General features: G+C 35.4%; 1 pseudogene; it reads right to left on the bottom strand.

Annotated features, from left to right (window-relative positions):
- Positions 1-2,000: 2,000 nt before the first annotated feature.
- LOC107828676 (organic cation/carnitine transporter 3-like) lies at positions 2,001-4,745 on the bottom strand (annotated as a pseudogene).
- Between the last annotated feature and the right edge of the window lie 1,098 nt (positions 4,746-5,843).

The raw sequence follows: 5,843 nt of genomic DNA, 5'->3' as shown, positions 1-5,843 counted from the left end.
CACTCCTACCCCCACCCTAAATAGAAATATTATTAATAATATTTTATTTTCATATTATAGATAGAATACTTATTTTTTTATTTCAACAAATGAGTATTTTTTTAGGATAATTTTTTTTTTTTTAACAAAAAAAGTTTTTTCGTTTTATGATGTAGAAAAATTATTTTCTTTCTTTTCAATGAAATGATGTAGTAAAAAGTATTTTCTTTCATTTCAACAAAAAATGTATTTTCTTTTCATGATATAGAAAAAAATATTTTTCATTTCAACAAAATGAGTATTTTCTTTGAAAGCGTACGACAAGGTCACGAGAGAGGTTCTTTGGAGGTGTTTAGAGGCTAAAGGTGTTCCGGTAGCATACATTAGGGTGATTAAGGACATGTATGATGGAGGTAAGACTCGGGTTATGACAGTGGGAGGTGACTCGGAGCATTTTTCGGTGGTTATGGGGTTGCACCAAGGATCAACGCTCAGTCCTTTCCTATTTTCCTTGGTGATGGACGCTTTGACGCATCATATTCAGGGAGAGATGCCATGGTGTATGTTATTTGCTGATGATATAGCCCTGAGTGATGAGATGCAAGGCGATGTCAGCGAGAGGCTGGAGGTTTGGAGACAGACCCTAGAATCTAAGGGTTTCAAGTTGAGCAGGACTAAGACAGAATACTTGGAGTGCAAGTTCAGTGACGTGACGGGGAAGCGGGGAGTGACGTGAGGCTTGATTCACATGTCATCCCAAAGAAAGAGAGTTTTAAGTATCTTGGTCAGGTATCCAGGGGAATAGAGAGATTGATGAGGATATCACACACCGTATAGAGGCGGGATGGATGAAATTGAGGTTAGCATCTGGCGTCTTGTGTGATAAAAAAGTGCCACCAAAACTTAAAGGAAAGTTTTATAGAGCGGTGGTTAGACCGGCTATGTTGTATGGGGAAGAATGTTGGCCAGTCAAGAATTCTCATATCCAGAAGATGAAAGTAGCAGAAATGAGGATGTTGAGGTGGATGTGCGGGCATACTAGGTTGGATAAGATTAGGAATGCGGATATTCGGGCTAAGGTGGGGGTAGCGCCCATAGATGATAAAATACGGGAAGCGATGCTTAGATGGTTCGGGCACGTGCAGAGGAGAAGCCTTGATGCCCTTGTTAGGAGGTGTGAGTGGTTGGCTTTGTCAGGTGTGAGAAGAGGTAGATGGCGGCCTAAGAAATATTAGGGGAGGTGATCAGGAAGGACATGGCGCGACTCCAGCACACCGAGGACATGACCTTAGATAGGAAGGCTTGGAGGGCGAGCATTAGAGTTGTAGGTTAGTAGGTAGTTGAGCGTTTTTCTTCCCTGATGAGGGTGTTAGGCTAGTTTGTAGTGTCTTGCTTTAGATTGTTAGTGGTACTTGTTGTGTTTGTATTGTTTTCTGCTCCGATTGCCTAGTACCTTTCCATTATTCTGATTATTGATATTGCTTTTTCCATTTATTTTTTTGATTCTTAGGTTGCTGGCACTGTCTTCTTGACGTATGTGTTGTTATTGTTCCATTGCCTCTTTTTCATCTCCTTGTGCCGAGGGTCTTTCGGAAACAACCTCTCTACCCTTCGGGGTTGGGGTAAGGTCTGCGTATACACTACTCTCCCCAAACCCCACACGTGGGATTATACTGAGTCTTTGTTGTTGTTGTTGTTGTTGATGTAGATTTTCATGATGTAGAAAAAGTATTTTCTTTTGTTTCAATAAAACGAGTACTTTATTTTCATGTTGTAGAAAGAGTATTTTTTTTCAACCAAAAAAGAGTATTTTCTTTTTAGTTATTGAGCACAAAATTTAATATTTATTTGCGTAAAAAACTAAAGCAACACATTAGGTCCTTTAGATTTGTGTGAATTTTTAGAAGAATAATTAAATTTTTAAAGAAAATAGAGTCCTGAAATATTGGGTATTTGGAGGGGGGGGAGGAGGGAGAGCACACGAAACATGGGGACTTCAGGAAAGGGGAGTGAGGAGAGTAGCATAAAAAATTATTATCCTAAAAAATATTTTTCACTCTCTAGCTAAACAATAGAAAATATTTTCCGAATTTTTTTTTTCATTCACCAACCAAAACAAGAAAAAATAAGTGATAAAACCACTCATTTTCTATTGAATGAAAACGTTTTCCTTCGTACCAAACACACCCTAATTAGCAAACAATAATGTTACTTCCTTGCTTTCCCCTTCCTCCATGGTATCACAAAGTGTTGTGCCTTTGGTTTCTGGCAACCACACAACAAAAAGACCACATGTTATTATGCTCAATCCAAACACCCCATAAGAAAACCACTTGACATTATTGTTCCTACCAATTGCAACAACAATTGGACTTAAAGCTCCACCAAAAACCAAAGTCTGCCTCACCATTGCCACTGCTGAGTTCCTCACACATGTAGGAAATAGTTCCAACGCATAGATCAAGAGTACATCAACTGCTGTACAAGCACTGAAATATGAAATCAATTCAAGTCCCATTTGCAACAACTTGAAATACTTGTCACCTTCAACAATACAACACCCTATGCTACATATTCCACTTAGCATAGCAAATCCTAAAAGTGATCCTTTCCTACTCAATTTCCCAATTAGGAAAAATGTCGCTAAAGAAGCTGGCAATTCAGATAATGCGTTCAATGTGTTGCTTAAGTAGAGATTATTAAAAGCTAAATTCTCAACAGCTAATGGCATACCATAATACACCATACCAAAGCCAAAACCAACACACATTACCATAACTAATCGACGAAATGCCCAATTCTTTTCCAATAACATCTTGATAGCTGAATAGAGATTGCCTCTTTTTGTCCTATGACATAAAGCCAACGAGGGGATTCACGAACAAAGAAATGGACTAAGAACGAGTAGAAAACTGCAGGGAGACAAGTCCAGAGGTAAATAAGTCTCCAGGAAGATCCTCTGGTTATAAATGCAATGGCTGGTAAAGTAAGAAACCCCATAGTAAAAGAAAAGTAGCCAAGGATCCCAACTTGACTTTGCCATTGATTTGTGACAAGCTCTGTGGACAAGACAAGAGAACTAGTGCCAATTGTAGCTCTTCCACATCCAGAAAGAAACCTCAAGAATGAATACATCCATATGTTGGTAGAAAAGAGTAATTGCTCCACTAATAGACATGAGTAGACATGAAATAACCAACATGTTTTTCCTGCCAAGTGAAGAGTCAGCTAAGGTGGAGAGAAGGAAACCTCCTGTAAGCAGATACACAACTAGAGTGTCAGCAACAGTGACAGATCCATAATTTTAATTTAATGAGTTCAGCTTTTAAATTTTTGTAACATTGAACTTATTGTACCATTAAAATCATGGGTTCAAACCTAATACTTGTTGAGATTTTAGTTGGTTTTTACATATAAATCCATACTCCATATCAAAAGTTGCAGGTTCAATTGAACCGTAATCGAAAGGCTACATCCACCCTTGGTTAGGAGTTAATTCAATTGAATCCATCATGCATATTTAGCATGCACTATAGATATATATGCAGAAAATCTTGATAAGTAGTATAAATATTACTCCATTCGTTTTGTTTTATGTGAAGGTGTGTGACTTAAATCGAAATTTAAGAACGAAAGAATGATTTTCGGAACTTGTTGTCTTAATTATCCTATGATATTTTTATGGCTATAAAATCATGTCATTAAGGGTAAATTGTGGTAAATGATAAGTTTAAAGTTGAACTATATTGAAGTATAAAAAAATAGAGTAATATTTTTTGGAACAGACTGAAATAAAAAGTGTGTGTCATGTTGAAGACATAATTAAGCTTTTAGATGAGATGAACATCACATAATGTCAACATGAGAGCAGACAACGCCTTAGTTTTGAGCTCACTACCACCTATTATTAAAGAGAATTTTCACATGTTTGACCCATGATAAAGAATCTGGTTCGCACGTGTGGGAGACATAATTAAAAAAATAAATATTATTGTCTAAGCTTTTAAATGAGATGTATTATCCATTTAGAAAATGGATAACTAATGGGTTTAACTTTTACATTTGTAAAACCTTAAATTGGTGGTTCCTCAAGTTTGGGAGTCTAGGAATTCTCCCAAAAGTTATCATATTCATGAAACCATGAATAGTATAGGTAGTTAACCCGTTTTTATCCATATTAAATATGGATCGGGTCGGATAATTTATCCGAATTTTCATTATACATTTTTTACCCGTCCCATATTCGATATAAAGTGAAAGTGGTAAATTCAAAACAATGAACCTATTAAATTTAAATTATGGATCCATGATATTTACCAGTAAGACATCCCATGAAGAAGGAAGAAGCAGGAAGACCAGTAATAATTGAACCATCACACTGTAAAGACCACTCTGAAATAACTGAAGTATGAGGTGGTAAATCCCATGCCCATGAACCCTTTGGAAGATTACATAAATTATTGTTGAAAGAGTTGCAGTCTGACGAAGAAGAAGAAGAAGATGTGCAATGCCAAGATGGCTGTGCATCAGTGAAAGCACTAATGAAAGTTTGTTGAGCATCGAAAAACCATGCGAAAGAGACAAGGATGGCTTGCAACAACTGAGTCCAATTTCCAAATTCATCTCCCTGTATAATGCACCTTTCCATTATTGGCAAGCTTAGTAACGGTTCAACCATTTTTTTTTTTTTTTTTTTTTGGAGATTATTTGGAGACTTGTATATGAAATGGCAAAATGGTATGTCAAGTTTTTGCCTTACTTTTCTTTTTCTTGTGTGGTCTGTTTCTAATGGGAACCAACTGCTTTTTTATAATCTATTAGGGGGCCCGTTTGGCCATTAAAAAAAGTTTCACTTTTTCTCGATTTTTTTTCTTTTTTTCAGAAGTGGTGTTTGGCGGTGGAAATTTCAAATTTCGCTTGAATTTAAATTTTGAAATTTTTTAAAAATTTTAAAAATTTTAAAAAGTTATTTTTCAAAATTTTTACTTCAAATCACTCACAAAAATTTATAAACAACTCCAAGTTGTATTCATGTCCAAACACAACTCTATTTTTCAAATACCATTTTCAATTATTGTTTTTCCACTTTTTTCTAAAATTTCACAATTCTTATCTCCAAAAGACCACTAAGAATTGACGGAAAGGAAGTGGAAAATATTCCATCTATTTATTGTCAATCGTTTTCTTTCCATTGCTATAGAAAAATGCTAACGCCTTAATGTCAATGAAGAGTTGACACGCATTTAATAAGACTAGTTCCTGGACATGTGCATTGCACGTGTATATCGAGTTACATATAGTATATTATTCTCTAAAATAATATCAATATTGTTAAAATAAAGCTTTGAATGAATATTTATACAAGAAAGAATAAGGTAGAAGTTTCCGTAAATGATTAAAGTGGATCGTCATATGATGACTTTTTTGTCGAGGTCAAAATAATTAAATAGTGTCTGAATCTAAGAAAAAGTCTCTCTACCTTCACAAGACAGAGGTAAGATTGCATATACACTATCCTTTTCAGACTCCACTTATGAAATATTAATCACACTGAGTTTATTGTTGTTATTGAATCTATGAAGAAGAACAAATAAAGTTTGAATATGTTAAAACAATTGACATTTCTTTAGCAACATTGTTTTCTACTTTTGTCAAGACCTAAATACCTAACCAATCGTGATGGCACCTATCGTGGAACTAGGCAAGCCGACATTCTCAATATGCTTTTAATATATAACAGAAGTGTAAAGTAATTAAACTAACTGAAGGTTTACATAATAACGGGGTAAAAATCCAAAATACAAGTGCGGAATAATAGCCCGACATCGGGGTGTCACTAAGTCATGAGCATATAACAATCAATC

This window comes from Nicotiana tabacum, chromosome 14 (genome assembly GCF_000715075.1).
Source record: "Nicotiana tabacum cultivar K326 chromosome 14, ASM71507v2, whole genome shotgun sequence".
Lineage (NCBI taxonomy): Eukaryota > Viridiplantae > Streptophyta > Magnoliopsida > Solanales > Solanaceae > Nicotiana > Nicotiana tabacum.
This window is presented reverse-complemented; position numbering and strand designations above follow the sequence as displayed.